Below are 10,000 nucleotides of genomic sequence, written 5' to 3'. Positions count from 1 at the left end.
AGAGTTTGGCAAATGGGCGAAGCTGGTGATAAAATACATCACACATTCCATAGAAGAAACAACACAAATTATGGAACATTTTACTTTGTTTAAAAAAAGGTGTCTACCTTGTTAAGAGCGAATGTGTGCAATCTAAGGTTTCTTGCTGTATTACTGATGAATGCCGCAGATAAAAGAAATTTCTTAGCTTTTCCCTTGTCTCGGAAAGCCGCCGACCAGCCCAGGATTGGAGGATATGTTCGAGACTTTGTTTACTTTAAGAATCCTCGGAGGGATGGCATTAGCATTGTCTCGGGCCTTTGGACGCCACTTAGCGAGTGGCAGAGCTCTCGCCCTCAAATTTTGCAAGGGGCGGCTGGATCTCGACCGCCCTCTGACCAAGGCTTGCGATAGTTATCTTGCACTGCTGTTGCGACTGTTGAAAGCCCGGGTGATGGTAGGCCAGATAGTGCGTATGGTTCTCACTTAATGTCATTCACGCGTTCACATTTCGTCTGATTTATTTCGTCCTAAAGTTAAGGTTTGGCTGCAATTGGCACTCGTCCGAGATTTTTCCAGAGGCTTTTGGATGGTTTGTTTTGGACAGGTTTGCCAGAAAGGTTAATCAGGCGCTGAGCAGAGCCGGCGCTCGTTCGGGTAATTATTTCGTTCGTAATGGAAACAAAGGTCCGTAATGAGATGCCGACACAAAGGCCTCGCGGCTGTTCTTGGCGCAGAGACGCCGGATCGAGAAAAGGTACAGAACGAACGTGCAATATAATCGAAATGATTTGAAGCCCCAGGAAGCATAACTTTTTTCCCCTTTTTTTAGCAGGAGTTTAAAAGCGACCAAAAAGGGAATGCCGTAAAGTGCCATTTATGTGGTAATGTTGGCAGTAAATCAATCTGAGATAAAGTGAAACACAGACATTTAGATATTAAGTCTTCCTTGATGAACTGCTATCCCAAAATCAACGAAGAATTATTGCTTCTTTTATTCTTTATGTCTTCTGTAATGATGTATAAAACGGGGGATTAACGTGATATCTTGAATTTTAATTGAAGAACTAAAGTTTTGTGAATGTTCCCAGCAGAATAAATGGACCAGACATTCATCTGATTTTCCGGCTCTGTCTTTAGTACCTAATAAAGAATATCAACATTACCGCGTAAGAGTCTGTTTGTATACTTAACATGAAGAATAAGCCATTATTTAAGTCTAACAGGCTTTTGAAATCTTCGAGACTTCGAGTTCGAGGTGTAGATTTGAACGACTTTCATTTCTTAAGCTGCGCGGTATCAGTCGCTAAATATGCGAGGGAAACGCCGTCGCCTTGGCCGTGAGGCGCCTCGGCTTTTCCTTCGGCTTCGTTGCCTTTCGGGATAGAACGCTGACGGGAGGCTGGCCGGCGCGCATAGAAATTGTTATAGTTATCCATACAGCGCCTTGTGGAGTTTGAATAATAGCGGGCCATCTCGTATTCTAAAAGTCTCGTATATGCAATATAGCGGCATTACTGTTGGTAGTTGTAAGAGTGGTGATTTTCTGATTGCCTCGTTAAGTTCACAGTCGGGACCTACAGCTGTGAAAACCCGCCCTTACGCTCGCAGCAAGTACTGGTCATTGTGGCTTGCGCGCGGAGAATGTATCATCGTGTTTATGGGGGACACTCGTTAATAGTATTTAAGACTCCTGTTAACACCAGTGTACACTTACGCTACAAAACTTACCGGCCAAAGCAGACAGCAAGGGGCGCGTCGCTCGGCGTTAATTCCTGGCCTTTGTTTTTCTCCCTTAATTCCTTTTTATATTTTTATTTACGTTCGCTGACGAGAATCTAAATTTCGTTCGTTTACTTTGCGTCCTCACCAGCAGAGGGCTGGTGAGTCAGCCGCACTCTGGATCCTATTTCATTGCCTCTTATGCTTTTTCTGAGAGATACACATTCTTACTGATATCGCAGCGCCGTTATCTTCTCTCGCCCTGATGTCCCTCCTTATCTCCGGTCAGCACCCCCCCCCCCCCCCCCTCCGCCGCGCCGAGCGCCCAACCATAGCCTCGCATCCTTTGAAGGGGCGTCGCCTCAGCCTGTCCACATTAACCGGCCACTGCTGTACACCGCACATAAAATCCCGCTTCAAGAGGTCTTAAAACTCCCACTTGTTTCGTTTACTGCGGGCATATTTGTGGATTATTGGTCGGGACCTGCTCCCTCGCTCCCTCGCTCGCCCTAATTGTCAGGTGACCGCCGATCGTGATCTGGCGCGCCGGCCACGAGCATCCACCCGAGGCACAAAGCCGGCCTGTGAGGAGCACCTGGCCGAGGGCTTCGTGGAACACCGCGAAGGGGAGCTGTTCCGTAAGCCCAGCGAGAGTACAGCCAACGCTGGAACGTGAGGTGTGAACGCAGGGCTCGAACGCCAAGCGAGACCATTTAGCAGCATCGCTGGCAAGAAGCTCCTCGACTCACAGAAAAGATCAGCATGCTTGTATGGTGGACTTCAGTGCCAGTGCAGCTTAAGAGCACCCGTCAAATACCCTACAATAAAGTAATATATCAATCCTGCTATGCTGTGCTGGATCTGCGTTTTATAGAATGGGGTTAATTGAGAACAGGAACGTGAAGGAGAGCAAAATAATCTTAGTATCATGGACCTTCACACTAACCGTGATGAAGGATTTGTATCCTCAATTGAGATGCGGTTTGCTAAATCATTACACAACTCTTATTGTTGGCTGGGGTCGATTTAATAGAGCAGACGAAGCAACGCTGTTCGGCTTTGTAAGTGGTAGATCGTTTATATATTTATAGAAGATCAACGGCTTTCACGTTGACCCCCGCCATGACAGCCGTCCCCGCAGCAAGAGAGAGAACCCACGAGAACTTCAGCCCAAATGCTCCGTCTTGTCACGTGACAGGCGGCCGATAGAGCTTGACAGTTGGAAGCGGCGGTCAAAACCGGACAGATCTTATGAATAAATCCATAAATGCTATTTCTTCTTGTGGCGTGGAAATCGCAATTGAAATGGTATTCATAGACGCCGAAATGGAATCCGCGAAGGGACGATTGCTTCCTACGAATCTCAAAAGGACTTGTGATGTTTATTTGTTTCAAAGGCCTCCGCTTAGCACGTGCGAGTAAGAATAAATACATCGATAACAATAAAATCAGATTAATGTCGGCGAGACAGTAATCGTGAGACCTGATACATGCAGATGATTGGAGAATGTCCGAACAATATAAACAGGCAAGCACCGAATATAAAAGGCACGGTTGAATTCACTTTCAAATGCATTAAAAAGCAATCAGTCCCTATTGCTATAATGGCCGCTGTGTGAACGATAGCAGCTGGCGCAAAAACTATCAGTTAAGAATCGCAATTCGCGTCAGAACTCCAGGAAATTGATGTTTATCACCAGAGATAAGAGAACTTTTAATAGCCCGTTTGCATAGGTCAGCTGATAAGAACCAGTCAAAATACACCTGGTTTGGCTGCAGGAGAGGATCAGGAATGAGGACTATGAGGACCGGCGAGGAATCCTGCGCAGCGGAGGGGCTCGTGACGTGATGGAACTTGCAGCAAGGGGGCGGACGCTTGGCTGCAGGGTCCACGGAGCGTCTTCAGGCCTCCGAAGGACTCCGCTGAGGGACTCGGGCGAGAGACACTCCCAGGCGAAAGTCCCTGAGAGTCCGAGGCAACTTGCAGCGTGAAGGAAATTGTAAGGCAGGGGGAAAACGCGCGTTTTCGTCCCGCGCTGCTCATATAACAATTTTCTGAAGGAGATGAGATGGAAGAAGGGGCGAAGAAATAGGATAGAATTAAGCATCTCGCGTAAAGGGACGGGGATTAAAATGACACTAGAGATTAAGAGGGGAGAGCGGCCGCGGGCGATACACCACGCCAGGCTTGCAGATGAAGAGGAGACTGTGTTGGGGTCCGCCTTCGAAGGGGGGAAGAGGGGGGAGGAGAGGGGAAGGAGGGGGGGGGAGGGAATGGGGTAGATAGCGAGGGAAGTTAGGGAGGGAGGGAGGGAGGGAGGGAGGGAGGGAGGGAGGGAGGGAGGGAGGGAGGGAGGGGCCATGAGAAGGGGAGAGTCCGTAAGAAAGGAAGGAGGGTAGACGGAAGGGACCGTGAGGAGGGAAGGGAGAAGGGAAGGCTGCGGCGACTTGAGGAGGGACTGGCTGGAGGAAGGGAGGAACGGAGGAAGGGAGTGAGAGAGGGAGGGAGGGAGGGAAGCGGCGATGGCGATACAATCAGATTCCCTCCTCCGCATTCGTTTCCAGGCATTTAATTAAGAAGGCAGGTAATAATTCGGGCGTAAGCGGTCCCGGGTCGTCGTAAAGGCGAGCGATAAGTCGGGGAAAAATGAGACTGTTTGCTTAATGACTCCTGCTGGCGTGAGTTTCGTGCCGCGGGCGCAGTGAGGGACGGCCGCGCTCTCCGCCGCTAAGAAGAGGCTCCGAGACGCGCGCAATTCTGATTTATTCCGCGGCCTTGGACTTATTACTGATTTATGGCCGCGAGCTTTAATTGGGGATTTTGATATCAACATGTGAGGCTCTGGAGGCGGCGCTGAGGAACGGCGACTCATTGCGCTTTGTGGTGTGCGTGTGTGTGTGCGTAATTGTGTTTGTGTGTGTGTGTGTGTGTGTGTGTGTGTGTGTGTGTGTGTGTGTGTGTGTGTGTGTGTGTGTGCTTGTGTGTGTGTGTGTGTGTGTGTGTGTGTGTGTGTGTGTGTGCTTGTGTGTGTGCGTAATTGTGTGTGTGTGTGTGTGTGTCTGTGTGTGTGTGTGTGTGTGTGTGTGTGTGTGTGTGTGTGTGTGTGCGTAATTGTGTGTGTGTGTGTGTGTGTGTGTGTGTGTGTGTGTGTGTGTGTGTGTGTGTGTGTGTGTGTGTGTGTGCTTGTGTGTGTGTGTGTGTGTGTGTGTGTGTGTGTGTGTGTGTGTGTGTGTGAATGTGTGTTCAGCGTGATGCCATGGGTGTGTCATGCACTTCGTATGCTTGTGCATGATCGCACGTGCGCACATGTTTGCCGTGAGCTAGTCACAACCCATCCCGTGTTCTGTTTTTAATCAGCCATAGTAAAAAAGTAAATGCTTAAACAAATATGACTTGAAAGGCGTGAACTGAGGCGCTGAAATACGGCAGATGAGTGAGCCCGGTGTGTGAGTGAGTGAGTGAGCCTGGTGCGTGAGTGAGTGAGCCCGGTGCGTGAGTGAGTGAGTGAGCCCGGTGCGTGAGTGAGTGAGTGAGCCCGGTGCGTGAGTGAGTGAGCCTGGTGCGTGAGTGAGTGAGCCCGGTGGGTGAGTGAGTGAGCCCGGTGCGTGAGTGAGTGAGTGAGCCCGGTGCGTGAGTGAGTGAGCCTGGTGCGTGAGTGAGTGAGCCCGGTGCGTGAGTGAGTGAGCCCGGTGGGTGAGTGAGTGAGCCTGGTGCGTGAGTGAGTGAGCCCGGTGCGTGGGTGAGTGAGCCCGGTGCGTGAGTGAGTGAGCCCGGTGCGTGGGTGAGTGAGCCCGGTGCGTGGGTGAGTGAGCCCGGTGCGTGAGTGAGTAAGCCCGGTGCGTGGGTGAGTGAGCCCGGTGCGTGAGTGACGTTGTTCAAGTGAGGAAAAGTGGAAGGAAGGACAGTGTAACGAAGGGAAAGCTACTCGACACAGAGAAGGCTTACGAGTGGTATTAGAAGCCTGCTTGGCCGTGAATCTCCCGACTTATGGCACAAAAAAAAACAACAAAAAAACAAAAAAACTAGAAAATAAAATCGACAGGGGCTCGTAACTCACACCAGCGATTAGCGATGTTCATGTTGTCTGTTTAGTTAATTCGACCGGCGTTCCTGTGAAACAGGAGTGTGAACAGTTCCAAGACTCATTTTCAGATGCTTATTCCAGTTCCAGAATATTCTCTGAACCTGAACACGATGTTTTTTTTTTCTTTTCCCCCCCTTTTTTAAACAAATTCAAATGTTCTATAATATGTGCTGTTTCTTCTATGGAAAATATATTTTATCGCCAGCTGGTCTTTATACTGAAACAATTTATGCTTATCTCTCGTACACAAAACACGCTGAATTTCTCGTTATCTTCTGATTATTGGCATAATAACGAACCTTTTCGGATTTCTCTGGTATTCAGTTGTTAATTCCTTTGCTATTATTAACTTTTTTTTTTTTTTTTTTTTTTTTTTTTTTTTTTTATTCCGCTACAAAATAGCGAATAAAACTTGACGTTTCTTTACTTATGGCTTTGAGTTCATTTATGACTCTCTCTCCCTCTCTCTCTCTCTCTCTCTCGCTCTCTCTCTCTCTCTCTCTCTCTCTCTCTCTCCCTCTCTCTCTCTCTCTCTCTCTCTCTCTCTCTCTCTCTCTCTCTCTCTCTCTCTCTCTCTCTCTCTCTCTCGCTCTCTCTCTCTCTCTCTCTCTCTCTCTCTCTCTCTCTCTCTCTCTCTCTCTCTCTCTCTCTCTCTCGCTCTCTCTCGCTCTCTCTCTCTCTCTCTCTCTCTCTCTCTCTCTCTCTCTCTCTCTCTCTCTCTCTCTCTCTCTCTCTCTCTCTCTCTCTCTCACACACACACACACACTCACACACACACACTCACACACACACACACACACACACACACACACACACACACACACACACACACACACACACACACACACACACACACACACACGCACACATCTCTCTCTCCCTCTTTCTCCCTCCCTCTCTTCCTCCCGCCCTCTTTCTTCCTGTCCGTCCGTGTGTGCCATTATGTCACGAGTCCCAGGCATCGCCGCAAGAAGTCCTCCCGAGCCGAGCGCCGTCAGAGTTGCAAAAAGCCAACATCCGTAATGTGCTGTTGCCATGACAAACTGAACACCGAGAGCGCCAACATGACGCACGCAACACTCGGCTGAAAATTGACGGTCAGAACAATTCCTTCCGAGCAGGCAAAAAGCAGGAGCGGCGGCCGGCAGTACCTGTGGCCGTGCAATTAGTCTGACGCAAGTGACAGCGCAGTGAAAGGGCGAGGGATGAGTCCGGGGAAGGCGCCGGACGACGTGGCTGGCGAGGGCGGCGGCGGCCAGTGCCAGGGAGGAGGGCAGGATGCCGGAACTTAATCATCTCACGTGATCTGTGTGTTTAGCAGATTTATTGATATTGCTAATTTGCGGAATGCACATGTATACGCAATTGCGCTTATCTGCGTACACTCCACATGGAGTTGCTGTGTGCATACGAACGGACGTGCATGAGGACTGCGGACGCGGCCCTGCGGCGGCTGAGCGTCCTGCCCGGCCAGCCGCTCTATCAGATTACACGATTTGCGGCAAAAATCATTTATGATGCGGCCGAGGCGAGCACGGGCGTCCGGGCTCTAAAAAACCGACTTCCTCGGCGCGGCCATTTTTGGTGAGGAGACCCATAAATCTTTATCTGGGATTTTGGCGTCGGGCTCGAGAGGCTGCGAGCGGCTGAGCACAGAATGCTGATGGGGGGGGGGGGGGGGGTGTCCGCGGGAGTTGCGGCGGCGGGAATGGAGGCGGGGGGGGGGGGGGGGTGCGGTTGGACGGCGCTCGGAAAAAGGAGTCGAGGTGCGAGGCTGCGGCGGCCGGGGCGCGTGAGGGCGGGCGCGAAGGCGGGTCCGCAGTGACGCCTTTGGGAGACAAGTGCTGGGGGCGATGCACGCCAGGAGAGCGCCTTGGACTAAGGTATGGGCACTCTCACGCAGGGGGATGCGCGGCGACAGTCGGGATACTGGTGTCGAAGGCAGTGCCAAGGTGGTTCCTGGAAGGGCGAGCGGGATCTGCCTGGAAGCCTCGATGAGGATGGGAAATGAAGGGCGCTTGGTTTCTGCAGGAGGGGTCCGGCCGCTCGCTGCAGTCTTGGTCGGGGGGCGTGGGGGCGAGCACCTGGTCCCTTGTCATTATTGCTTTTATTAGTTTGTTTTAATTTATGCTGGTGTTGTCTCAAACATACTAGTAGTCCTAATGATGCTAATGATATTGATAATGAATAGTAAAACACTCTTCCGTGTTGATAATGTGGTAGAAAAACCCACAGTGCAAAAACTAGATTTATTGAAAGTAAAACAACAGTTTGGAAATCCACCTGGATTCCTGAGGAAGGAATCCAGATGGATTTCCAAACTGCTGTCTCACTTTCAATAAATCTAGTTTTTGCACTGTGGTTTTTTCTACTACAATATTGATAATAATAGTCTATTATGATGATTGTTATTGTTGTTGTTGCTGATGGTGTTATTAAGAATGGTGATAGTGATAATAATGTCTTATTATTGTTATTATTATTACTATCATAGTCATTATCATCATCATTTCTATTATAATCATTATTATTATTACTAACATTATTATCATAATTTTTTTTCAGTGCTGTTATCATTATTATTATTATTGTTATCCATCTCATTTTTATCATTATTATTGTTATTATTATTTTTGTTGTTGTTATTATTGTTATTACTAATAATAGTAGTAGTAGTAGCAGTAATAGTTATATAATATCATTATCATTATCATTACTGTCATCATCATCATCAGAATGATGATTATCATTATCTTATTCATTATTATTATTATTATTATTATTATTATTATTATTATTATGTTTATTATTATTGTTATTATTATTGTTATTATTATTATTATTATTATTATTATTGTTGTTGTTGTTGTTGTTGTTGTTGTTGTTATTATTGTTATCGTTATTATTATCACTATTATTATTATTATTATTATTAATATTATCTTCCTTATTATTATCATTATCTTTATTATTATTGTTATTATTATTATTATTATTATTATCATGTTTATTATTATTGTTATTATTATTATTATTATTATTATTATTATTATTATTATTATTATTATTGTTGTTGTTGTTGTTATTATTGTTATTGTTATTATTATTATTATTATTATCATTATTATTATTATTATTATTTTTATTATTATGATAATGATTATCGTTGTTATTATTATTGTTATGCTTATTGTTACTGTCATTATTATTATCAATATTATTATTATTGTTATATTCAATAGCTGTAGTATTATTGTTGTTGTTAATGTTATTATTATATTTTTTTATAATAACAATAATAATAATAATAGTAGAAATAACGTTAATAATGATATTAGTATTATTGTTATTAATAACATCATCATCACTATTTTGATATTATTATTATTGTCATATATTGCATATATATATATATATATATATATATATATATATATATATATATATATATGAATGTAGGACAAAGACGGGGTGGAGGCCCGCGCGCCGCTGAGGGTGTTTTGCATTACTTTTGTCTGTGTTTTATTGGAAGTGCCTGGGCTGTGAGGGGACTGTACCGCGATGTGAGGAGACGGGAGGGATTAGTGATGCTGGAGGCGAAGATTACATAATGGGCCATAGATTTTATCTCCCCTATGTTAGGTATAATGCCTTCTGCCTTTTTTTTTTTTTTTTTTTCTTCCAAACTGTGTGCACCTCACTAACCGCATGGAGCTGTACCAATGGTATGCTTTAGTTGTAAGTCCAGAGGCGCTAGGTATCAGCTGTCAGGGGCAGGGAAGTCCGTTGTCTCTCGGGGGCTGATCAGTCCCTGTTGAAGGAGGGGTGGGGGTCGAGGAAGGGTCCAGCGAGAGGATATGCAAACGGCTTCCTTTGTGAACGGGAGGAAAGGGAAAGGTCACATAATTACTTATAGCGGCGATTCCTTCTGCTTATGTGTCTCGCTTAGCATTTGGGAAGTTGCGCTTTCTCTAGCTCGTAGGAAATTAACATATGATTTACATGCCGGCGATTCGTTAATCAAATTCTTTTACAAGATTCCAGTCGTAGAGCCGTCCACAGCTGTAGGGGTCGAAGCGGATCCGCCTTGTAGAAAATAATGCGCTTTTCTCTCTTTTGCAGAGGGTCCTCCCGTGTATTTCAACAAGTCGCTGCTCTTCAACTGCACGGCCTAAACTATTAACACACAACTCAAGTAGACACGGATTAACCAA

The 10,000-nt window shown here is 46.2% G+C and overlaps 1 protein-coding gene across 1 annotated transcript in view; it reads left to right on the top strand.

Moving 5' to 3' along the window:
* Nucleotides 1–10,000, top strand: part of LOC125037853 (nonsense-mediated mRNA decay factor SMG7-like) — a 13,456-nt gene that overhangs the window by 1,748 nt on the left and 1,708 nt on the right. The gene's annotated exons all lie outside the window — the stretch shown is intronic.

This window comes from Penaeus chinensis, chromosome 24 (assembly GCF_019202785.1).
Source record: "Penaeus chinensis breed Huanghai No. 1 chromosome 24, ASM1920278v2, whole genome shotgun sequence".
NCBI lineage: Eukaryota > Metazoa > Arthropoda > Malacostraca > Decapoda > Penaeidae > Penaeus > Penaeus chinensis.
The sequence above is the reverse complement of the archived record's forward strand: the minus strand, read 5'-3'. Positions and strand labels throughout refer to the sequence as shown.